The 26841-nt window shown below is 44.1% G+C and overlaps 1 long non-coding RNA gene across 2 annotated transcripts in view; it reads left to right on the top strand.

Annotated features, from left to right (window-relative positions):
• The window catches only part of LOC120399949, a 35253-nt gene extending 22215 nt beyond the window's left edge, over positions 1-13038 (top strand). For both annotated transcript variants that reach the window (XR_005595416.1, XR_005595415.1), the window contains exon 3: positions 12195-13038. This is a non-coding gene — a long non-coding RNA (uncharacterized LOC120399949). The remainder of the gene's footprint in view (positions 1-12194) is intronic.
• Positions 13039-26841: the final 13803 nt, after the last annotated feature.

A 26841-nucleotide genomic window follows, 5' to 3' on the forward strand; every position in this document is an offset into this window, starting at 1 on the left:
TTATTGACTTCTCCTCAGCCATACCTGAGGAGAAGTCTAAGGCCTTGTCTACCCCTCCCCCCCGGGTAGACAAGGCCTTAGACTTCTCCTCAGGTATGGCTGCTACTAGGGTTCTGACCTCAACACTAATCAATCTACATCCTCACTCCTCTCTCTTGCACTCTGCTTAAGTAATGAAGCACCTGCCTCAGTGAATCAGCAGAATCCACTTAATCCTTTCCCAACAGAATAAACATCTGATAACAGAGTGGTGTGGTTCAGGTAAACATGGCTAGCCTGTTCTATTACCAATTTCCATACTCTCTAAAAATTTCAAAGTAACATAAAATGCGATGTTTTTATTAAAGCATGTGGATTAAACAGATGGAGGAGGAGAAAGGAAAGCAGTGTGAAAAGCTAACAAATTTCCAAATTCTAAAATAATTTTAGAACATTTCCAAACTCTTCTAGTTTTCCCTTAAAATGTTATGAATTTTAAAAGAAAAACATTGTTTTTAGAACTTCTGAATGAAATAAAGTAATAATAAAATCTGACATTTTATACTCCCAAACTTTAAAATAATAATAATAAAAAATATTCTGGGGCTCCTGGAGTGGCCCAGTTCTGCAGCCCTTATTCACCTGAATTAAATAGGATTATTTATGTAAGAACTATTCATAGGAGTAAGGGTTCATAGAATCATAGAATATCAGGGTTGGAAGGGACCTCAGGAGATCATCTAGTCCAACCCCCTGCTCAAAACAGGACCAATCCCCAACAGAATCACAGAATCACACACCTAAAGAGGTTCCTGCTCTTACTTAAGTTCTGATTTTTAGGCTGGGGGTTCTTGTCTGATCTAAACCAAGCCTCTCTGTGTTTATCAGACCTCATTTATTTGCCTCTTCTCTCTAGGGCCTGATCCTATCCCATTGCTATCAGTGGAAACAGGATAAGTCCCATGCAGCCAGTTTCTCAAAAGTGGGCATTAATTTGGGGTACATAAATTTTTGGGTGCCTAACCTGAGATACTAAACATGATTTTAACGGTGCTGAGCACCCACAACTCCAACTGAGGTTAATGGGAACTGTGGGACATCTCTGAAAAACCAAAGGTATTTCAGATTGAGTACCCAGAAGCAGAGGCACTCAAAATCAGTAGCTACATTTGTAAATGTTGGCTTTAGCATCTATTAGGGGATATGTTCTCTTGCTTCCACTGTGTTCAGGTGAAGATTCCCAGTTTTGTTTTGTATTTTTAGAGAAGTGATTCTCTTCTATCACATATAATCCAACTCCTAGAAGAGTCAGTGGCAAAACTCTATTTGATTTCACTGGGAGCAGGATTGAGCTCCAAATAGTCTGTTGATTTCTTACCATATGGATCAGTCACACATTACAATATGTTACTTCACTTTTTCTGCATATTTATTTTCCCAAGGGAAGAAATAATGTGTTCTAATTAAGAATTTTAAAGTTCTTAGTTTCTTTTTCTTAAAAAACAACCCCCCCCCAAAAAAAACAACAAAAACTTGAGCTGATTGAGTAATGTGATAGATTGCTATTTACGCTGCTAAGAGCCTAAAAGTACATTTAGGCCTTGGCTACACTTGAGAGTTACAGCGCTGTTGGTGGCTTTATAGCACTGTAACTCACTCCCCGTCTACACTGGCAAGGCACATACAGTGCTGTATCTCCGTGGCTACAGCGCTGCTTGTACTCCACCTCCCCAAGAGATATAAAGAGTATAGCGCTGCTGCTGCAGCGCTGGGGCGCCAGTGTAAACAGGGAATAATCTTAGTATGCTGTAACTGACCTTCTGAAGCTTTCCATAATCCTTTTAAATGAAGGTCCTGCTCTTTGTTTTGTTGTGAACTCCGGGTTCCCGGAGCTGCTTATCAAAAAAACAAACACAGTCACTGTTTGCTGTGAATGAGCAGAGGTGGGGGCTCCCTTTGGAACCCCCACAGCTAGTATTTGCTTGAAGAGAGGGGAAGGGAGGGGGCTTGAGGAGAGAAGCAGCACGGTGGGCGGGAATGGGGGAGGTCCGTTTGGGTGAGCGGCTGCTTATCTGGTTTGTGAGGGGAAAAAAACAAACAGCTGTTGTTTGCTTTCAGTAAGTGAGAGAGGGGTGGGGGAGAGGGTCGGAACTTGCAAGGCAGGGAGCTGGCACAGTGTTGGCTCCAAAAATCTACTCTCTATCTCCCCCACGCTCCCTGTCACACTCCACCCCCCCATTTTGAAAAGCACGTTGCAGCCACTTGAATGCTGGAATAGCTGCCCATAATGCACCACTCCCAATGCCGCTGCAGATGCTGCAAATGTGGCCATGACACTATGCTGTCAGTGTGGACAGACTGCAGCGTTTTCCCTACTCAGCTGTACGAAGACGGGTTTAACTCCCAGCGCTGTACAGCTGCAAGTGTAGCCATACCCTTAGTCAGGATCAGCTCTAGCCATCAGCAAACGAAGCAGGTGCTTGGGGTGGCACAATTTCAGGGGCGGCATTCTGGCCACCTTTTATTTTATTTTATTTTATTTTATTTTATTTATTTTTGTTGCTTGAGGTGGCAAAAAGCCTAGAGCACTGAGACCATTTAGAGAGAGAGTAATGAGGAGTCTACTACAGCCTTAGCTAAAGGCCATGTGGCTTTTGGCTCATGCATTTAGCTCCAGATTCAATCCCACCTGCTGACGACTGGGGTCTGTCGGTGTTACGCATGCTATGTCCGTCTAACCCAGGGGTGGGCAAACCTTTTGGCCTGAGGGCTGCATCGGGTTTCGTAAATTGTATGGAGGTCCGGTTATGGGAGGGGTCATGGCCCGGCCCCCACCTCCTATCTGCCCCACCCAAACCCTTGGTCCCTGATGGCCCCTCTGGGACCCCTGCCCTATCCACACACACCCGCTCCCTGTCCCCTGACTGCCCCCGGACCCCCGCCACCCCATCCACCCCTTCTTCTCATTTCTGATCCCATCCAACCATCCCTTCTCCCTGTCCCTTGACTGCCCCCGGAACCCCTGCCCCTGACTGCCCCTTGCCGCCCCATCCAATCCCCCCTCCTTTCTGACTGCCCTCCTGGGACTCTTGCCCCCATTCAACCCCTTGTCTCCCCCCAACCACCATCCACACCCCTGCCCACTGACCACCACCCCGAACTCCCCTGCCCTCTATCCAACCCCCGCTGCTCCCAGCCCCCTTACCGCGCTGCCTGGAGCACTGGTGGCTGACGGTGCTACAGCCGCGCCGTCTGGCTGGAGCCGAGCTATGCTGCCGCCGCCGCCACCACGCAGCACAGAGCACTGGGTCAGGCCGCTCTGCAGCTGCGCTGCCCCAGGAGCTCACTGCTCTGCCACTCAGAGCATTGCACCGGTGTTGGAGTGAGCGAGCTGAAGCTGCAGGCGAGGGGGGACAGTGGAGGAGGGGCCAGGGGCGAGCCTACTGGGCTAGGAGCTCGGGGGTCGGGTAGGATGGTGTCATGGGCCGGATGTGGCCCGCGGGCCATAGTTTGCCCACCCCTGGTCTATCTGGTTCTAAAATAATGACCAGTAGCATGCACTATTGGGAAGGACAAAATAAGAGAAACAGTTTTGGAATTACTGTTGCAGCCACTTGAATGCTGGAATAGCTGCCCATACTATTCTCCCCCTTACTATTAAAAGATTATATTGGGGTATGAGATTGCTGCCTCAGCAGGGCTAAAGAGGTGGGGGGAGTTAGGTCAAATGAACACACTTTCATTTACTATTGGTGAAACACCCAATAATCCTCCAAGATATGTTACACATGTACTGTAACTTGGGCTGGTCTGTGCTGGGAACTTGCATCGACATAGCTGTGTCTCAGGGGTGTGGATTTTTCATACCCCTGAGAGAGACATAGCTATGCCGAGAGAACCATCAGGAATTCTTCTGTTGACATAGCTGCCACCTAGCAGAAAGATGACTTAATTACAGTGACAGGAAAACCCCTCCCGTTACTGTAGAGTTTACACAGAAGTGCTACAGCGGCGCAGCTGTCTGTGTAGACATACACAAACGGGTGCTAACTGTGATGTTTCAGTGCTAATTACTACATCTTTATGGAAATGGAAAAGGAACATGGCTAAGAGTAGGATGCTTCCCTAAACAACCCTTCTGCAGCAACAGTTCTATGGGGGTGAGATGGTAACTTTCCAGTCTGCCCTGAGAAATGGGCAGGGCATAGCAGCAGCATCCAGGAGCAGGCCAGAGAGCACACTGTGATTCAGTCACGTTGCTTCCCTGCTCCCACCCTTTGCTATGCATGGGAATCAAGTTACTTCACCCCTCTTTGTGGAACTGCTTGCTTCCCCTGTGCACTTGACCAGCTACTCTGTCTGATGTGAAAGGGGGGCAGAGAGTGGGAGGAGCAGTGACTCTGTCTCTGCCCCCTCCCTGTATGGAATTTATTGGGTGAATGGCTCCTGCTGTCTTTACTAGGGCCAAGGTAACGATGTGAGTGGCTAAGCAGGGCTTTTCTTGGTCTCCTGTGCCACACAGTGACTGCTGTAACAATCTAGTCTGTAGTGTTAACAATTAAGATTGGTGCCATTATCTGCAGTAATGCGATACAAATAATTCAAGCTTCTGCAAATAAACTGGGCCACGCTCCTAGCTTTCTGTATCTCCTTTCTCCAAACTTTCCTCTGCTACAGTCATCAAAAGAAACGACATGCCATGTCTAACCCATTGTGAGATCATGGGATAGGCTCTGCATCCCACCTCTGCACTTCATCTCCATGTTAATCTTTCACATCTATCTCATGCCTTTCCTTGGTACTGTTCTTTATAATTGTTTTCCTTTTTGTCTCTCTGTGTTCTCCCATTGGGCTGACTTGAAATTCAGACTCTCAGCTATCACTGCCTCCATTTATAAAAACAACACCACCACCCCGCAATCCTTTGATTCCTCAACTCTGCACTAGAAACAATATGGCCCAGAAAAAAAGTGAATCTAACTTTGTGTAATTCAATCTTCAGCTTCCTCCGATCCTTGGCTCCTAAGTGTGCTTTTGTGGTTTGTGATGTCAACAGGACCCTTTAAACTTGGATAAAAACTTGCATAGAATTTCACTAGCTGGCTTTGTTATGCCATTGAAAAGTGTTGCAGATACTTTCCCCTTTGCCAAATGAAATCTTAATTGTTGGTTGTTTTTTTTTCCAAATCACTGGAGAAAGTCACAGCTTCATTCTGGATTAAGTGTTTCATTATATCTATTACTAGAGCTTCGGATTTTAATTCCTACTTGTCAGAGTGAAACAGTGGAGGAATTTATGGACAGTCTTCAAGAGTTTCCTCTCTCTTTTTGTCTCTTTTCCCTGGACCATTAACAATAAATTTCACATTACTACTGATGTGCTTTTTAGGTGCAGAAATGCATGAGCTCTCTGTCTTTGAATCATTGAAAAAACTTGTCTGTGTGCTAAATGGAACCCACAAGTTTCAGACATGGATATAATGGAAACTAAATTGCATCCATGTTTGGGAGGACTATTGCTTTGGCTGTGGGAAAGTTTAACATACAGGGAAAGCAGCACATTTTCCTCTGTTTGTTAGTTATTTATCTATACACACCCAAGACGACAAGGACTCCAACCTTTTAACAGAAACTGTTTGTATTTTTGTCTAAAGAGAAACTTTCTCCCTAGTTCCTATAATGTGGTGAAGACTGATCCAGCCCTTTGTCTTGTATGTAAATAACCACTACATGGTTCCAACACAGGAAACTCAGTTATGAGTGCACATGGTCTTATACATCAGTGCAGTTACCAGTAAATATCACTAGGGATTTCTTCTCCGTTTGCTCCCACATATATTCCCATAAAGGAAGAAAAACTTTATAATGTAACAAACTTTTTTATTTAAAACACACCAAGTTTCCCAGAGAAACTACATTCCCCTCACAACCTTAATACTGACACCATTTGAGTGGCAGGGTAGATCAGTGTCCAACCACATTCAGTTTTTAATCTGTATTAAGCTATCCAACAAGGGTGCCAATTAGTGCCTATTGTGATATGGACACCTGTCTTCCGTGGTCTGAGCTGAGACCCACTAACTCATTTCACCTGAGCCATTAGACAATCATTACCTGGTAACAAATTTTGGTCTCTTAATGACTAGGGTGAGATTTGAAACAGTGATATAGTAGAGGATAAATGACACCTGATTTTATCTTTCCTCTGGCCAGCCACCAAAGCTCCAGGGCAATGTTGGTTTAACACTGCATCCAAAGGTTAGCACTGCTGACACTGCAGCATCTCTGGTTGCTGTAGGCCAAGTGATGTGCACAGCCCTGCTCTTCCTCTTGATGCATGCATCCCGAAACAGATGAATAGGTCCTAGGAATGGGGGGGAATCCACTGCCAGGTTAATGGAGATAAATGACAGTACTACTTATTCTGAATAAGATGGAAAAATACCTGCTAGAGATAGGCAGTCCTGATTATTCACTTTTCATGCATCCTTGGAGTTTCAGGTTTGGTGTCTCATCTCGGGGTTCTTTTGGTGAACAGCATTTTACTAACCATTTCGTTGCTGCCTAATGCACCAGGTATTTGAGACAACCTCTAGTGTTACCTCAAGAACATGAACCACCTGGTTTATTAAGTTCTAGTGGTGTTCCATATACCCAGTATGTCCCTCTGGAATGCATTAGTTCCAATGAAACATGCGGCCTTATTGAGCTATACTTGGTGCTGTTAACAAAAGCTTAACTTGGCTAATAAGGAAACAAGCATTCCTTTCTCTCAAATATCAAAATTCCTTCGGGAACATCAGGAAGAATAACAAAAAGAGGGTTTATTTCTTACATAAATAAAGTTTTGTTCCTGCACTTGTGAAAAGATTCTGATCCATCTCTTTGATTATTGAGTATCGTTGTGATAACTAGTGATCCAAGTAATGAAGCAATGAAATGGATCAGAGTGCCTGCCACTGTAATTCCATGTTGAGGTTATCCATTATTTTTTCAGCAGCGTAGCACACATTTCTGCATTAGGAATAAACTTTTTTTGTGAAGAGGATCTTCAGAATTACTTTGTTCATGATTGCAACTAAAGGTTTATACAGTCAAAGAAGGAAAATTAAGGGCTTGTCTACACTACAGGACTATTTCGAATCTACTTAAGTCGAATTTGTGGATTCGACCTTAATAAGTCGAATTTGTGTATCCATACTAAATACACAAATTCGAACCTGAGTCCACATTCACGGAATGCATGCTGGGTTCTCTGGTCGTACAGCAGCGGACGCCACAGCACTGCGAGCATGGAGCCCGCTGCGATCATCGCTGCACTTATGGCACCTCTTCCACAGTCAGATGCTGAGAAACCGGGGGAGGCTCGGGCGCACGGTGAGAGAGTGGCGCAGACCTCTCAGAAAGCGGGCAGTGGAGATCATGGTGGCAATGGGTCAAGTTCATGGTGAAACAAGCACAGACTGGTGGGACCGCATAGTGCTGCAGGTCTGGGATGACACAGGACACTTTCCTTGAACTGTGTGACTTGCTGTCCCCTGCCCTGAAGCGCCAGGACACAAGGATGCGAGCAGCCCTGACTGTGCAGGCGAGTGGCCATAGCCCTCTGGAAACTTGCCACGCCAGACAGCTACCGGTCAGTAGCGAACCACTTTGGCGTGGGCAATCTACGTGGGGATTGCTGTCATTCAGAGCAACTGCTCTCAAAGGTAGTGACTGTCGGAAATGTCCAGGTCATCATAGATGGCATGGGATTCCCAAACTGCGGTGGGGCTATAGATGGGACTCACATCCCTATCCTGGCACCAGCCCACCAGGCCAGCGGCTACTTTTCAATGGTGCTGCAAGCTGTGGTGGACCATAGGACCAACATCAACGTCGGGTGGGCGGGCAAGGTTCATGACGCGTGTGTTCAGGAACTCTGGTCTGTTTAGACGCCTCCAGGCAGGCACTTTCTTCCCGGACCACAAAATAACGGTTGGGGATGTGCAGATGCCTACAGTGATCTCTCGGACCCGGCCTACCCGCTAATGCCCTGGCTCATGAAGCCCTATACAGGCGCCTTGGACACTGAAAAGGAACTCTTCAACTACCGGCTGAGCAAGTGCAGAATGGTGGTGGGGACATCAGCGAAAGAATATCCCGTAGTTATTGCTGCTTGCTGTGTGCTCCACAATCTCTGTCCTTTTGGCCGCTTGGGAGGTTGAGGCAAATCGCCTGGCTGCTGTTTATGATCAGCCAGACACCCGTGCTGAGAGAATATCCCAGCGGGAAGCGATATGCATCAGTAACCTGTGACTGTCCACTTGATTTTAAGAGAGCCTGATCATAAACCAAGTTTTCCAAAACTAAGGACATGTTTTAGTAATTAATAATAAATCTTTCGTTGACTTTGCATTTCTGTTTCTTCGTTGAAACATGGAAGCATTCTGTGCTGTTAAGGTGTGCACTGATGGGTGGGTTTGGATGAGGTCTCTTTTGGGGCTCGGGGCACCGGGAGGATCGTGACTACGGTCCAAATGCATGTGAAGGGAAGCCTGCCTTTACATTCGGGATGTCAGGCACCAGGACCCAGCATACACCACACAGACTGTCCCTGGTGCCTAGTGACTGCAGTCTGTGTGTGCCTGCAGTTGACCCTGCCCCCAAGTCTGTACCCTGGTAATGATTTGGGACTGGGTGATCCTGTAAGGGAAGAACTTCTACAAATTTACAGCGCGAGAGGTGTCTTTGCAGTGACAGTTCTCACGGCCCCTACCGCCTCCTTCTTGTCACTTTGGGTGAGGGGGACAGGACTTTGGCGCGTTGGAGCGGTTGCAGATGCACTGCAGGGGGCTCTCTCCTCCTGCCTGTGGTCTTGCAGAACATCTACAAGGCGCGAGTCGCCTGCTGGTCTTCCTGCCGCCACCTATCCTCCCGTTCCAGGTGTGTGCGATGCTGCTGACACAGGCTCTCCTCGACTGTCTCTGCTCTGCCTGGAGCTGGCCATCAGTTCCTGGAACATGTCGTCCCTTGTCTTTCCAGCCTCGTGAGGGGATGGCGGGCAGTCCGTGAAGGGTAGGTGATTTCCTTGAACAAATACATGTTTGCCAACAGTAAACACAGTCTAGTCATTTTCAGTTAAGAAGACCAAACAGGGTCTCAGGAGATCTCGGAACTAGTCCGAGATTTGAATAGAGACAGCTGCATCCCTCTTGCACAAAGTCCTGGTAAGCCTTACAGTACAGACTGCTTATCAGATAGTGCTTAGCTGTGCTCTCCTGCTGGAGGCAATGTGCAAAGCAGAAAAGATGAGCGTTATGCGGCATCTCCCGCCAGTGACCGCGAAAGACCCTGTATGCTTTTCCTCTGAGGCCTGCAACACGTGGCTGTTCATTCTTATGCAAAGTAAAACTCTGTTAAGCGAGGGTCATTCTTATGCAAAGTAAAACTCTGTTTCATTCTTATGCAAAGTAAAAGTCTACCATGCACAATAGTAACAGTACACTAATTCCACTAATTAGATGCAGCACTTCCACAACGACATCACCCTGAGGCGTGTCAGGCGCACACAGAGAGAGCGGATGTTAATAGAAGCCCTGCACAGACCAGGACCCTACGCTGCCATGCTCAGAGGCGATGGTCCCCTCTACCTGAGGATGGCATGGCGCGGAAGAGTGTGCTTCGCACCTCTCCCAAGAAACCTCTTGCTGAGGCTTTTCCAGCTGCTCTCTGAGAGCTTTTGAAATATCCCCAGAGGACTATTGCTCCATTGCTGTTTGTGTAGACCTGCTGTTTGTTTAGTTTCATATTTAAAAATGTTTATATAGTATTTCTATTTTTATATAAATCCCTGTTTCTTAAAAAATAAATGTTTCCCTGTTTGTAGCACTTACGCCTGATCCTTCCCTGATTCCGAGTCCTGGTTAGGGGGACGGTTGGTAGGGGATCTCTGTGAGGGTGATGAAGAGATCCTGGCTGTCAGGAAAGCGGGAGTGGGTTCGATGTCGCCTGCGCCGTCCTCTAAAGACCCTTCCTCATCTTCCCCATCGGCGAACAGGGAGGGGAACTGTCCCGTACACTATTCCGTCCTCGGAGTCCACCGTCACTGGTGGGGCACTGGTGGCAGACCCACCTAGAATGGCATGCAGTGCCTCGTAGAAGCGGCATGTCTGGGCTGACTTTTTGATACCCTTGTCTTAGGTCCTTCACTTTCACGCGGCACTGCATCGCATCCCGGCTGTATCCTTTGTCTTTCATGGCTTTAGAGACCTTCGCTTGTTGGAGCACAGCTCCGAGAGCACAGACTCTCGCCCCACACAGCGATCAGATCCTGGACTTCCCGGTCACTCCATGCTGGGGACCTCTTTCTATTCTGGGATTGCCGGACTCCTCTGCTGGAGAGCTCTGCATCGTTGCAGGTGCTGCGCTTCGCCCGATGTGCAACCAGAACGTCAGATTCAAACCGCCCAGACAGGAAAATGAATTCAAATTTGTCATTTCCTGTGTGGCTGGCCAGAGAATCCAAGCTCGGAATGCTGTCCAGAGCGTCAACAGAGTGGTGAACTGTGGGATAGCTCCCGGAGCTGCTAAGTTCGATTAGCATCCACACCAAGCCTAATTCGAGCTAGCAAGTGCGAATTTAGCGTTACTCCACCTGCCGGGGTGGAGTACCAAATTCGAACTAAAGAGCCCTCTAGTTCGAATTAAATGGCTTCCTGGTGTGGACGGTTGAGCGGTTAGTTCGAATTAACGCTGATAAATTCGAATTAAAGTCCTAGTGTAGACCAGGCCTAAGCGATTTACAAATGAAGCTTAATATCTTTAACCTGCAATTTTTTTGCCATGTACTTAATAGCAAGACACTTTGATTTTGAGGCCAGATTCTTAGCATTCGACCTGCCAGTTTCCAGTTGGCCATTATTATCCTGAGGAACAGAGCAGAATCAGCAATTTGGTAGAATAAGATTTAATAATAGTCTCTCATTTTAAATGTAAAAGCATAATCATGACCATTTGTGGTCACTTAAAGTCACATGGCACTTTTCATAAAAATAAAGGTGTTGGTCCTAGGATCCTGGACAAATTAGAATTTGTCCATCTGCATTTGGCCTGCCTAAAATCTTGCTTTTAGTGTCAATTGATAAGGTTCTCTTTAGCTTCTGCAATTCACTGAAGTAACACTCTTCACTTTGCTTTGTGTAATATTGCTGTGAGGCATTAAACAAATAACATGTGTAGCTCAGAGTTGGCTATATTTAAGTGGAGGATGAAGCAGGGCCGCCTGGGGCGGGGCAAGTGGGGCAATTTGCCCTGGGCCCTACAAGGGCCCCCATGAGAGTTTTTTGGGGCCCCTGGAGCAGGGTCCTTCACTCGCTCCGGGGACCCCGGAAAACTCTCGCGGGGCCCGGGCCCCTGGCGCATCTTCCGCGGCAATTCGGCGGCGGGGGATCCTTCCGCTCCGGGACCTGTTGCCGAAGTGCTGGGTCTTCGGCGGCAATTCGGAGGCGGGGGCCCCCCCACCACTGAAGACCCTTGGGCCCCTGAAACCTCTGGGTGGCCCTGGGATGAAGCAATTCCTGTAAGATATTACAATCATTTATTATACATGAAATTTCTTATAAATAAAAAATTGTAAGCAATGCAATGTAATTAACTTACAGTTAAAATAAAAGGATAATAGATTTGGGTCTAAGTTAACTACATTTGACAGGTGAGGCTAAAGTTGAGACTGACTATAGGTGTGGATCTATGAACATAAAAATGTAGAGAGTTCCTAGTCTGGAACTGGAAAGTGTAGTATGAAACAACTTTCCTTCTAGATGTGCCATCAAAAGTGACCTGCAAAACTAATACAAAACTTAATACCAGAAATATATACTATATTTTGCTTCTAACTAGATGCATTCAGCAACGAAAATCAGTTTAAATTCCCTTTTTTAAAGTTCCTTTTCAATGTCTTTGAAGTCCATCTCTGGCATATTCTGGTTTGTGAAATCCTCCCAGAATGTATCTTTGTGACAGCAATTATGCCAAAAATGCCATACAATCTATGGTAGCACTGATGTCCCAGAATGATAAATTTCGGGATGTCTAGCAATGTAGGACATGCCAGAGGATTTCACAAGTGAGGATAAAGAACTTTGTACAGTGTAGCTCTGCTGAATATCCCTGACATTTTGGATTGAGGTAGCATTTAGTGCACATTTCTGAGTTAATTCCATTTTTTATTCCAGCTTTGTAGCCCTCGTGTAATATAGACATCCTAAGTGTGAACCAGCTAGAACCTGGTAATCTTATCCAGCAGCCTCAAGAAGGCAGACTGAGGAGGAAAACTGGCTTGCATCTCCTCGAAACAGCATTGTGAGCTGAAAAGAAGGAAGAAAGATGCTTTGTCTGGCTTCAGGCATAACTGGGATAAAAGGCAAAAAATTGTGCAGCATGATGTCTTGTATTTTCTGAGATCTTCATGAAATTCCCCTCACCTTGACCCCACCTGTTACCTATTGTGTATAAAATGCTTATGCTTTTCATTATAAGGGGCAGTGGAAAATCTGTAGACATTTTTGGATAAAAACCCAAACAGATGAAGTCAGTGGGTGGTCTGTGTTCATTGTGACATCTCACCCAATGACTGAATGCTGAATATTTTGAAATCGCTCACTTTTTAATATAGAAACTGGGGCAAGGGGAGAAGAGGAAAGAAACTAATGTTATGTACCAAGACAATATGTTCTTACTCACCCTGATAAAATAGAAGAATGAAAAAAGGCCTTTTGGGAAGGGAAACACATAGCTGCATATTGTTAAGAGTCAGACTGTTTATCTTTTAGTGTCACCGCCCACTCGCAATGCTTTAGTGTCAGATCTCTTCATATTGTTGCTAATGCCCTCTTGCCTTGTTTTATTAAATGATGCTTTAAATCAAATGCTTGTTGTCCATTAAAGAAAAGCTGGTCAGTCATAGGTCTTATCCCAATGGAAATTTCATCTCTGTTTCTTACATTCAGCGGACTTCCCTTGGCTTTCATTAAGGAAATGTCTTGATTGCTGTACTCTTGCCAAACCTGAGGCACAGTAAGCCTTTTCAAGGGCGGGGGTCAATATGTGTGTGACTACTATACTGTTGGACAAACGTGTTAATGTTGCTTTTCAGATGTGTGGCAATCTCTACATCAATCAGTTTCCTTCACTTTAAAAAGAAACCCCAAACCAGCAAAAGCACCCATTCACAGTTCTATTAATGTCTTCATTCAGGGCTGCCTTGGCTTCAATAGTCAGTAAATAAAATACTTGGGCCAAATGTGGGCCCTCTGCTTCAGTGGGACTCCCTTGTGCAGTGACTGAACGTTGGTTGAGAAGGCATTTAGGAATTCTCTCCATTCTTTTGTGTGGAAACAATGCCCCTGAAATGTTCTCGACTGAGATTTTAAGAAATGTCCATATCCCCAATTTTATTTGATTTTTCAGCATCAGGGCCAGTTCTGTTATGCAAACTCGCTAGTGTATATGTATAACTGTGGTGCAGGCACAACACAACAAAGCCCCAGTTCTTGATTAGGGCATCTAGGTGCTATTATAATATGGATAGTTTGCATTTTCTTTCCAAAATCAATGTTTAGTGTTACTATGTACTGCTAATCTATCCATCTACACATTGATGTTACTATCTCTCTTCATTGTTAAATCTGCGAGCTATGCACAAATCATACATAGTGTAGAATTCTTCATATACTGTAATCTAGGTTCCTATTTCCTCCACAGTGGCAGACAGAAATCTTTTTGTGTTTGTTCTCTTTCCTCTGTGTTGTTTTATTTTTTTTTTTATTGAAGGAAAGTAGTGAGTTTTACCCTCCATTCCAAAGAAAGTAAGGTTTGCGGCAACTCTAGCCTACTGCAGAAATGAATTTCCACTGTTGGGCTGGCTGTCAAGAACGCTGTTTCCAGCTGCTAAGCAGCTGTTGCATTCCACCCCAGAGCGGGATGCGTTTAGGTGAAATAATTCATCTTCCTGTCACACATATGCACACACATACATGTGTAAAATGCTTTGGGATCCATCTAGATGACAGGTAACAACTAATAGGAAAGGCATGTTTATTATTAACATTGCAACTGTAATCCTTCTCATGTTTAAATAAAATAGCTGAATAAAAAGTACCACCTACTTAATCTAAAAAGGAAAAAACCCTACTTTTACTAAACAGCCACATCTACCTCTTACAAAGTTTTCAAAGCTCAGATCCGTTTATAGTTATTGTATGTTCCCTATAGTGCATGCTATATGACAGTAAGGTGATTTAATACAATTGTCTTATTCAATATGTATATCACACTTTCTTAGAACTATAATAAATTAAGGTAGACAAACCTTGTTTGTATATAGAGAGGAAAAAATTCAGCATCTGACCTCTAATATTTTGGAGTAGATTCTCAGCTGGTGCAAACTGGTGTACCATACCAACTGGGATCTGACCCTTGGTATTTCTATTATTGAGTACAACTTTTGTTTTTAAATATTTTGGGCCTGATGCTCATTTACACTAAGGTTCCCTTTACGTTGCTCTGGCAGCATAAATTAAATTTAACTCACTGTAATACTCTGCCAGAGTGGTGTAAAGGGGCCTTAGTATCAATGAGGTTCAGGCCCATTATTCTGATAGGCAGGTACACCTGTATAAAGCTGATGTCAAATAGGACACAGAGACTTTTTTTTGCAACACTGTACAGATTTCTTGTTATCTGTAGTTTATATTAAACACAAGCAGAGCTCAAATGCCAATTACATATTAACTCCAGAGGTGAAATCCAGGCCCCATGAAAGTCAATGGCAAAACTCTGGCTAGCAGTGGAGCCAGGATTTCAGCCCAGGGTTTTTTTCCAGTAGTTTATGTAATAAAACATACGTAATTTTAAGAGGGAAGGACTTTCCCTTCCATTGTTTCAGGCCCCTTTATTGCATTTGGCAGCAGCTCAAACAGCTTTGTGACATCCATCCTATTCAGAATTTTGGATCCTTCAGCAGGGATACAGCTGGAAGTTGTTTCTGCTGTTACAGTGGATTAATAATGACACAGCAACTTTTTTGGATGTGGGGATTGATTGATTTATTTACATATTGCTTTACCCTTTGTCCAGTGAACCTGAGCTCTCTTTGACTCAACTAGCCCTGACAAGCAGCAATATTACTGAAGCTGAAGCTGGCTAAGTTTCACTGAGACAAGATAACATCCAGCGTGCACATCTCCCATTGACTTCAGTGGGAATTTTGCATACCAGACCTCTACAGGATCAGGGCCCAAGTCAGCAGAGACTATTCGTGGTAATGCTTCTAGCAATGAAGCTGCATACTCTGCAGAATAGCAGGAGAGAGTGGCTGTGCATCAGCTGATACTGCTGATGGGGTGATGGATTAGTGGAATGAGAAGAATTTGTTTTGTTCTGAAAACTAGAGGATTAACTGCTGCCCCTGTTGACTCTGGTGGTGGGAGGAGAAGGAGATGATAGGGCATTTACCACAATACCCCTCACTGCACTGGTCTTTTGCTTCACCTACATCCATCCCTGCTGTCGGCATCTTTCTCTGCCAGTTGCTGTGATCTTTACCCTTCTTTTTGCAATGAAAGGAATATTTTTGTGGGGCTTTGCTGGTAGCAGAAAAGGAGCACTTGTATTTCCATGCTCGTCCCACTCTGTCCTTGGTTGCTTTTGCTTTTTAACTCTCTTTGGTGGTGGTTTTTGTTAGTCACATTCACAGACCCTCAATTTTTTACGCCCTGTTGCTCTGAACTTCCTTCCAAACCAAAAAAGAATTAGAGATGGGTCTGAACTGAAAAGCTGCGTTCCAGCCTGAACTTCCCTTATGCCAAGGTGTATTTGGATTTGAGGTTTTGGTTCAGGCCTGTCTCTTAGGAAAAAAATAATAATAAAGCAAACCATGTGTTAATTTAATTTCCTTCCAAGGAAGCAAAAGCAGGCTGCTTAGTGAAGGTGAGGCTTTTGGATGCAATGCAGCAAATATTGATTGCAGTACTTTGCATCTCAAAGGCTCCGTTTTCCTATGTCTGACACAGTTCAGCAAGGTACCTATGCAGGAGCCTATCGTTGAGCATGTGCGTAGTTCCATTGTAGTTAATGGGGCTGCACACTTGATTATAAAATAAGGAGAGTACCTGAGTACCTTGCTGAACTAGAGCCTCTGCCTCACCAACTTCCAGTGCCAGTTAGTCGAATACATATTACTCGAGAAAACAAATGTATAATATCCAGACAGCTGAATCCCAACACAGACCCAAATCCAGCAATTGGATCTGCACGAGCAGAGCCCCACTGATTGATCCCTGTGCCACATGAGGCACGAGGATCAATCAGTTTGTATCTGAGTGCAGGGCTGGGGCCTTTACTTATAGTTGACAACAGGGATATACATTATATAAATCATAAAGCACTATAGAATCTGAGCAAATGGTGGGCAGAGGCATGATCGAGTACCCTGAGCACATGCAGGACTGGGAATAGGGTGACCAGATGTCCTGATTTTATAGGGATAGTCCTGATTTTTGGGTCTTTTTCTTATATAGGCTCCTATTACCCCCCACCCCCATCCCGATTTTTCACGTTTTCTGTCTGGTCACCCTAACTGGGAACCACCAACTCATTGGGTCTGATCATCCAATCAGTTGCATGTGCAACTCCCACTGAAGTCAAGAATTCTCTGTGATCTAGAACAGGTCACTGAACCTCTCTTCCCCCAGTTTCTGGACTGCAAAATGTGGTTATGTACCTATCACACAGGAGTCTGGTGAAGCATTGTTAATGTCTGTGAAGTGCTTTCACAATTAAGTGTTATACAAGGGCTAATCATAGTTATTCTAACAAGCGATAATAGAATGGTAGAATAGGGTATAGTGCTGTAAGAAGTATCTTTTTGCACCAATTTCTGCTGTTCATCCCGCAGTATCTGTTTTCCTTACAATATAATAAACCTGAACTGTAAAACACAAGGGCAAGAGTTTTAAACATGGGTGCCTGAAATTAGGCACTTGAATCCCTATTTAGATACCCAAATAAGTGGCCGGGTTTTCAAAGATGCTGGTACTACAAGAATTCAATGCCTCTGAAAAAATTGGGCCACTTATTTATTGCAGGCACTCCAGACTTGAACTTTTTTTTACCCTCAAATTATGGGATACTCATGTAAGATCATTACTTTTGTTTAAAACTGTAATCAAAGAAACCAAAAGAAAAGCTGTTTTACATGTAAGTATTTTGTTTTAAAAAGTAAGTATAAAGATTGACAAACGGGGGCCATTGTTTAGATGAAGCAGATCATTCTCCCTGCCCTATGGCAGGCCAGCCCATTAATAAGGCGAGTTCAGCCGGTGAGTGAGAAACAGTTGAAGATTAAATATTCCCTTTCACCTGTGGCATTCGTGATATGCTGCCTTGCTTCTCCTCACATAATAATCTAAAGTGCTCAGTCACAACAGGGAGTGGAAGCAACCAGGAGCAAAACCTGTGAGAAACGCTGAGAAGAATTTGCTGAGTGAGACTTTTTTTTTTATTATTCTGTTTTGAAAAATGTATTTAAAGTTACTTGGTTTTGCTGGGTGAGGAAGAGGCTGGGGAGGACTTGGCCGGGGCCAGCTTTTAGATTTTCTTCTTTTGAAGTGAGAGAAATCCTTTTTAACAACAAAAGTCAGAGAAATGGAAAAGGGAGGGGGGGCGATCCATTTGAGAAAACCACCAAACTAATCAGTTTTATCCTTCTATTGGATCCTTCACGTTATTCTTAGACTATAGGAAATCATTTCTTCTCCTCCCCATCCTGAAGAATTCTAGTTACATGAGTTCATTATAGTGGCACCTGGTTGCAACTGTAATAGTTAACGTTGCATCAGTGAAGTGCTGCTGCCAATAGTTTGAAGAGGGGCTCCTGCAAAAATTTCTCCTGGTAGCATGAGAGAAATCCTGTGAACTAGGCATGGTTAAACATGCTCAGACTTGCAAAGAGGAAAAAAGACATTGGGAATCCATTTGTCTTCTCATTCTCAGCAAAAATGTTTTCTCACAACCACAGCCAAGGAAGGAGGCAAGACCACTTGGCAAACAAATTTTATGAAGCTGCATCTGTTGAAATGTTTATATTGTCCTCCTGAAAACTACACTCATTAGACTGAAGGTAGTGTGTGTTGTTCAGCTTGAACAGTTAGAAGTGGGTGTGGGCATAAAGACCATGTAGGGAGCCTGGGGTTTCTTTCCCTGTGAAATTTTAGAAAAAATACCTTGCATTTGGTTCAACAGCTGTGTGCATGAGGCAAGGTATTTGTCCTTCAGAAGTATTTTTATGAGCCCCAAGGATAAACCATCCCTGGCAGGGATAACTACACTGTATTCAGAAAGGAGTGAGCCCCATCAGAGGCAGGGAAAACACCCAAACTTCCCTTCTACTGGGTGGCAACATTTTAACAAGGTGACTCAATAAGCTGCCATAAACCTCTGCAGCACATCACTGGGTTGTAATTGTTTCCATTTTAATCCCTGATTTGATAATCTGCATCTTCTTTAATCCAACTACAAAGGAAGTACAAAGGGATTTTGATTAACCTGACTGTACTGTAGTAAATTCCTGTGATAACGGGACTCTACTGTTCTCCTGCTTACTCTGTCCAAGACAAGATTTATAATTCTGGGGAAGAACACCCCCTTTATAGTGCCCAGCTCATATACAGAAGGACTTGGATACGTGTGGCTCATTGAGATACTTCTATGATGCACATGGAGGTCAGGCTATGAGCCTTGTTAAGATGTTTTATCTTTCTGTTCACCAATATGACGAAAATAATCCATTTAAAAAAGAACAAGTGATCCAGCTCCCTCCAGGGAGAATGGCTGTGTCTGATGTACTAAGACCCTGGAGTTGCATCTAGAATCTTTAGTAAATCCTGATGTATGTATTTTTCTGAGTTACAGCTTAGCTCTCATTGGAAAAGAGAACATGAAGAAAGGTTTTCTGGCTTTTGATCAGTAATTTGAGTTGTTTGGAAGATAAAAGCTATCCAACAGAAGTCTTTCCAAGGATTTGCTGTGGGATCTCAGATTCCTTGCTCTATCTCAGTTCAAGCTGTTTTATAAAGTATCACTGTAAAAAATGATGATTTAAATGAGTTCAGAGTGAAACAGAAGGTTGATTTAACCCTTTTGTGGGTCTCTTCCAATATCAGACGTTTGTTTCCTTCTCCTCACAATGATAAAAGAACAAATAAAAAAGATCTTTTAAAAACATAGACTGCCTCTTACTATGCATGCGTACAATGCCTAGCATAATGGGGTCCTGAATTTGGAGGGGCCCCAAGGGGCTACTCTAATACAAATTATTATTAAGAAATAAATGGGTGTTACTTACCAAAACCAAAATCACATTTCTCTTCCTAGATGACAGCTGTTGGAGCTGGCAGTGTACCCACTGTGCCAATGTACTGTGTCCACCTTGGCACACACAACTGAGCCTGCATTAGTTCAGGCTACCCTAGTTCTTACCCATATAAAATTTTGAGGTAAGTTACAAAGAATGTTGCTTCCCCAGCAATCAATGGAAATGCTCTTGTGCATGAGCCAAAGGTGCTTTTCAATTGATTGCTGTAACTTCTCTAGTGTATGAGCCCTTATTGTGCTTTACATACCTGATCATTTTACTCCTGTTCCAGGGACCAGTCCATACCCCAGCTAGCTATCGTGCCCCAGCTGTGCTGGTGGATGTACCAGTTATGCCTTAAGTTTCTATTGATCTCAGTGGAAAGTTGGGAACATAGGAGGTGCTGCCCTGGACTAGCAAGGGTTAACTTACTTTTAGATGATCTGCCTTCCTGTCAGTTTGAGGGCTTTGGGATTTTTTTGGCATAGCCTGTGAAATATCTGCTGCATGAACTCCAAAAACTTGCCTGAGGCTTATTTTAAAGCCCTGATATGGACACTTTAAAAACGTTTAACACTCTTGCTTCCCAGTAGGGCCATATCCAACACTGATGACCTTTTGAAGAATTCGAACAGTGTACAATCAGTGCTGCTAGTATTCTGTGTTGCTCCCTTTCACATCTTTCCCTCTCTGACAGTTCTGCACATGCTTCATCACAAATAATAATAATAATAATACAGCTGGGGGTGGAGGGGCAGAAATTCAAAAGTCCTTTGTTCCAAGTCAGTGAAGAACTTTTGAAAACCCCACCCTAAATGTAACAAGGGCCAAACAGACTTGTACAAAGAGCACTCTATTTAAAGAAATCTGAAGCTTCGAGGGATCTATCAACTACCACATCATAATGGCCTTAATATTTTTGGAGACCGATTGTGATTTTCTTTTTTAGCAAGGATTTGGAATGCGTAGAAATGTAAGACCCTGGGCCTCTGATGATAATGCATTGCGTCCGTCTATTTTAGTTGCTGTTGATAGCAGCTTCACTGGAACAAGAAGCCCCCAAGTCTGAATGGGGCATGTCTTGAAACAAAAAAACAAACTGGATTGTGCTCCCCTGCCAATGCGAACCCCTTCTAAGGAACTACTGCCAATGTAATTGGTGCTCTTGGCTATTGGTTTTGTATATGAACCCTTCCAGGTAGCTGTGATCTATATAGATCCTGACCCCACACACAGTTTTCTGACCCCCATATTTGCCAGCATGAGTTCCTGTGCTCTGTTCAGTTTGTGCACATTGCCCTTGTGTTACAGCGTTCAGAGTGAGGGTTTTGCGCATGGGGAAGATTCTTTATACTGATAACTTGAAAAGAAAGTTGGCTCTAGAAAGGCATTGTGCACATGCTCTAAGTTAAGCATGTGCTCTCAGGGGCTTTGCTACACTGGGGCCATAGAGGGCATGCAAATAGATTCCTCTCCTCCCCACCACCACTCCATTTTTAGGTGTGCGTTAAGCCCTCTTTAAATGGAGGCCTTGTTTTAAAAAAAAACCCACAAAGAAATGCAATGTCCTGATGTAGCATGTCCTTCACTGGAACTTGTGTTCTTCTGCTCTAAGAGTAAGGAAAATAATCCACCTTGGGTTTTGTTGTTGTTAGAAGAACAGGGATCTCTAATACAGCTGAACTGACAGAAGCTAAAGTGAAACAACACCACAAAGTAGAACACCCAGATACTACAGGGAAAGGGGCTAAAGTAATACACGTATCAGAGGGGTAGCCGTGTTAGTCTAGATCTGTAAAAGGAGCAAAGAGTCCGGTGGCACCTTATAGACTAACAGACATATTGGAGCATGAGCTTTTGTGGGTGAATACCCACTTCGTCAGATGCATCCGACGAAGTGGGTATTCACCCACGAAAGCTCATGCTCCAATACGTCTGTTAGTCTATAAGGTGCCACAGGACTCTTTGCTGGTAATACACTTAATTTATCAAAATATGTACAGTCATTGTTTTTGGGTTGGCAAAAGAATATTAAACATAATAGTTGTCTGTACCCAAAACATTATAATGAACTTTAAAAAACCAAACCAAACCCTGTGCAGCTGAGTTACCTTTTGCCATCACTAGTATTATTTAAGACTACTGGCCTTAGGTTGTTCTCCACCTTTTGAACCAACAACATGTTTAAATATTGACCTTATTTAAAGAAAATCTTGTTCAAACTCTGTTCTGAAACTAAGGATGGTGGCTAGCTCTAGTCAGCAATGCTACTGCAAGCATCTGGCTCAAATTCAGGTATGCAGGAACTTAAGGCTTCATTTATCCATAAGCTTGAATTGTCTTCCCATACATCTGAGTAGTCTTAGCTGGCAATCAGTCAGAAAAACAGAATTCTTTACCAGCAGAATGCAAGAGGTGAAGATGTGGGTTACAGGCATGGAGGATGTAAGATGTCATGGAAGGCCAAGGAAGAGCGGAAATTATGCTTTTGTCAAGATAAAGGAATACAAACAGCTGCATCAGTTAAACAGCCCTGAAAATAATGGCATAGCTTTGAACCTCTGCAGTCCTGAAAATTCTGAAGTCACACACCTGGAAGTTTTCCTTGTTTCACTGGTAGCCTGAGCTTTTGGGGAGTCATTTGTTCTACTAACTCTTTTGTATGCCAGCAGCACTATCAACCAACACCCAGATCCTCAAAGATATTTAGCTGCCTAACTCCCATTTATTTCAGAAGGAGCTAGGTACCTAAATACCATTTGTGGATCTGGGCTCAAATCCTTAAATTACGTATCAAACTCTTATTGACTTTGATGGGCTAATGTCTGGGAAACAGTTCAGTAAAAACCTCAGGATGTAGACTTAGAGATTGCTTCTTAAGATCTGTCAGAAGCAAAGCTACTCTGTTGTATAAAGAGTCTGGAATTGAAAGGCAGTATGCTCTAATATGTGGTTCTTAACCTGTGGATTATGATCCACAAAGGTGTTATAAACATGTGTCAAGAGGCATAGGCGTGGAAACTACAGGTGTGGGGGGTGCTGCAGCTCTGGGGGATAGGGTAAGGGGGTTAGCTTTCAGCACCCCCACTACTGAAAATGTTCCAGTGCCACTGTCAAGAGGTTGCTACCACCCTGCTCCTCTTATATTGCTAAATGGGAGATGGCAGTAGTCATGCAGTAGTCATGGTGTGGAGGAAGGTTGCGGTATGAAAAAGGCTGAAGACTACTGGTCTAATGGATTTATGGGACTGAGAGACCGGCATTAGACTTCTAATCCTGGCTCAGCCACTGCCTTGCTGTGTGGCCTTGGACAAAACAATTTACAGATTTGGGAAGGGAGAAGGGGGAACTGACACAGAAGTGTTTTAAGGATTAACTGGTGTTTATACAGTGCTTTGAAGAGACTTTGAAAATGTTTTGTGCTTTGAAAATGATGCAAGTATTATTAATGCCAATCCAGTCTCTCTGCTCCAGCATAAAATATTCCACGGCTGAATCTGCTGCCTTACAAAACAATTTACATATGCATAAAGGAGACTCTATACCCAATACAAGTTCTAACCAGTTACAGAAGTCTTGTTATCAACATCTCTGCACCTTGGGAATGCAATGCTGAGAAAAGGAATGGAATCTTAACTTTATAAAAGAGAAAGTAGGAGATATCTGGTCTGACCAGATCTTTGTCAATATGACACTTATTAACAGTCCAGTTAAGATTATATTTATTTCGTTGGTGACTTCATTTTTGTATGTGACGGAAGACACTTTGTCTATTTTAATATATACCTTTTTCTGGCACTAATTTGTATCTCCCAGACTATCTTCTGTAGATGTCCCTGACCTCCCTGGAACTGGTGTTTCAATACCACACGAAGCAGTATTGGAGGAGCTGCTGAAAGGCACTGCTAATAGATTGTGGGAGAGGGAGATTATTGGGGGTTGAGAGGAGATTCATTTTACACTAACATATAGCAGCTAACTGTTTAATAATGTCATGAAATTTAAAATTTGTCACTGCTTGTCCCTGTTTTTTGGCATGACCCTGGTAATGACTGTGTACAGTACATCCTGGTTATAGTCAGCCATCTTTCTGCTAATGAACATGTTCATAAATTTCCATTGATCTGGCCATCTTAGGATAATAGCCTGTAAAGAGCAGCATTTGGCCGATGAAGGACAAGAGAGGACCGTGCGAGAGTGAGTGAAGTACTGTCAGTCATTTATATTATACAAAATTGGTACAAAAGAAGGAAGGTGGGAAAGATACAGAAATAGGAATGCACAATTACAGACTCTGTACCCGCACAGAAAAATCAGTCTATAATAAAGAACAACCTTTAAGAACACTTAAAGAATCACGCAAGGTGTTTGTGACCAGTTGTGTATCCTGGAGATTATTACTACAGGGTTGAGCCACTGCAGGTCTAGAAGTGGTCCATGTACAAAAGCTGTTAAATGGCTCTGTGCTTACCTCATTTCCCTTATTGGCACATGGACACAGGTACATCGGGGGCTCGGAATCACTGGTAGCTATCGTGGGCCAACCCCCTCCAACTCTGTGAGTGGGGCTTAGCAGCTAAATGATGTTTGACATTTTGGATTACTTTGTGTGGCTGTCTTCCCTCTGTTAAGCTGTCTAGAGTGGCTAACCACTGTGATTGCTACAGTTGCAGCGCTGTACGTGTAGACAAGCCCTAGCAACTATAGCTCTTACTGAAGACGCTACCTGTGCTGACAGGAGAGCTTCTCCCATCAGCGTAGTTACTCCACCTCCCCGAGAGGAAGTAGCTATGTTGACAGAGAAGCCCTCCAATCAACACGGTGCGGTCTCCACCAGCAGTTTTGTTGGTATAATTGCATTGCGCAGGGATAGGGATTTTCCACATCCCTGAGCAACGTAGTTATACTGACACAAGTTTGTAGTGTAGACCAAGGTCCAACCTCAGGGCAGACTGTCAAAAAGCAGGGCACAAACCCCAAACTGGTTGTTTGTTCTATACTTAGATTTTACCAACCAAGTAATAAGTGAACTCCTCAAGCGCTATAACTGTCTTAAAGTGGAGTCACAGACAGTCCCCTTGGGTATCTCAGTCTATTTTGCCACCCAGGCAAGCTTGCCTTTGTGATCGATGATCCCTTAAACCAAAAATCACAGAAATATTTGGGTTATTCCCAGTCCCACAGGACTAGTCACTTACCTTGGTCAAGAGCATCCTCAGTTCTCTCACCAAGACAACGCTTGTAGCCAATCCTATAATAAACTAACTAAATATTTATTAACTAGCAAAAAGAAATCAGAGAGTTATTTACAAGGTTAATGCAGGTAAACATACACACAAAATGAGTTACAGTCTTAGGTTCCAAAAGGTAATAGAAGCTGCTGCAATATGCAAGCTTTCTATGTCCTTTAGAGCTAATCGAAGCCACGCAGCTCGGGGATACCTTGCTTATACTTAGAAATATTGCCCTTTCCAAATTCCAAGCAGCATTGTGATAAAGTTCTTTCAGGTCAGTGATTTTTATTCCCTTCTTCCCAGAGCTCAAGCTCATGGGATGAGTTCATGTGCAGGTGGTCGCTTCTTGGAGACAGGGAAGGGAGGAATGCAATTAACAAAGTCTTTGTTCTTTCATGTTTCACAATGGCTCATTTGGTTTTAACGGGCCTTGTTGGTGGGCAGGACCAGCTTTTTACATTTACCAACACTGCTTTTCTGTTTGGTGAGTTACACAATTATAGAGATTTACAATGTAAACACTCAATATAACTTTATACCATGGGATACAGATGTTATAAGTGAGATCAATATATGTAGCATCCTACAAGGATTTCATTAAGTCTAAACACATTCTTATAAACTTAACATCTATTTTAACAATATTAACACATAGATGAGCCAGACTGGTTTCCAGCTATGCATTTGTCAGTGCTCAGTGAGGCCTAGGACCCTGGGCATCAGCTGGCACCTGGTCTGCCAGCATTACACCCTCATTTGGACATTTCTAAGAATGCTTCTTACAGGGCTGCTCTGCATATCAGGGCTGGATTAATCTTTTGTGGGCCACAGCACCTGGACCATGGCCCCACCCCCTGTTCTGCCCACACTCCACACCTCTACCTGCAATCCACCCTGAGGCCCCGCCTCTGCTCAGCCTCTTCCCTCGGAGGTCCTGCCAGCGACTTGCACTGGGGCAGGGCTTCCCAGAGGATTCAGGGGGCCTGGGGCAAAGCAATTTCGGGGGGGGGCCCTTCCATAAAAAAAGAGTTACAATACTATATTCTCGTGGGGGCCCCTGCGGGGCCTGGGGCCTGGGACAAATTGCCCCACTTGCCCCCCCCCCCGGGTGGCCCTGCACTGGGGGACGGGGTGGAGGGGAGCGAGCTGTGGCAGGGCCTTTGGGGGAAAGAGGCCAAGTGAGGGCAGGGCTTTGGGACAGAGTGAGGGGGGAGAGCAGATGGAGGGGAGGTGTTACCATGGTCTGGGCAATAGGACCCCTTCTGAGTGTGGGCACAGTGCCACAGCACCATTATAAACTTGGTACTGCTGGATATCCAAACACCCTACTAGTATGACTGTGGGTGACTAAAGCCCTTGGTAACTTTCTGGAACCTTCAGTTGATTTCGACTCCTGAAATGCAGTTCTGCCTTTAATCAGCAGGTGGAGTGAGCTGGCAATGCCAAAGAATGCAGGAACCTGCAGAAGGGAACCATGTAGCTCCTGCACTTTTGATAACAGTTTCCTACTCTTGTGCTTTTCAGAATATCCACATCTTCCAATTTGAGTGCCTAAAGTTAGGCACCTAACTAAGTAGCCTGATTTTTCAGAGGTGCTGAGCACCACACACATCCCATTGACATCAGTGAGAGTTGTGTGGTGTTCAGCATCTCTGAAAATCAGGCCACGTTTACACAGAGGCCTAACTTCAGGTGCCTAAGTTTGAAGACATTGGCCTACCTGCCCAGAAAATAGTATCACTTAGTAACTGGCACTTGGCTGGTTTGAACTGAAATCCCTGGTGCTGAAGCCCCTTTGGAATGCAGCTGTTGTTACTGCAGCATTAGTGCATAAGCCATTTGCAGGGACTAGACAGTTCTCTCTCAAATATATCTCTTTATCCAGTTTGTCTGAGGTACTTCTGTTGTGTCTGTCTCCTTAGTATCTAGGTCCCAAGATGCTGAAATTTGTCCTGGGAATTGCCAGAAACAGCTTAGATTACTGCTTGTGTCCTCTGTGTTGGAGGTATGAACTCTTTCTCAGCAGCCTCATAGTCAGGCTATCTCGGCAGAGAAGGGGGAGGGGAGAGTTCTCCTCTGGGTTGATTCAAACAGTTGAATCAGGTATCTCTTTCCAGTGGCTAGCCGTGGCAGCCTGAAGGAGACCTACCCTAGGATTTTGGGGTGGGGAAGACATGCTGGTCCTCACTTTGAAACCCCCCAGCTTCAAGTGAGGGTAGACCCATGACAAACTCT

This window comes from Mauremys reevesii, linkage group 3 (assembly GCF_016161935.1).
Source record: "Mauremys reevesii isolate NIE-2019 linkage group 3, ASM1616193v1, whole genome shotgun sequence".
Classification (NCBI taxonomy): Eukaryota; Metazoa; Chordata; order Testudines; family Geoemydidae; genus Mauremys; species Mauremys reevesii.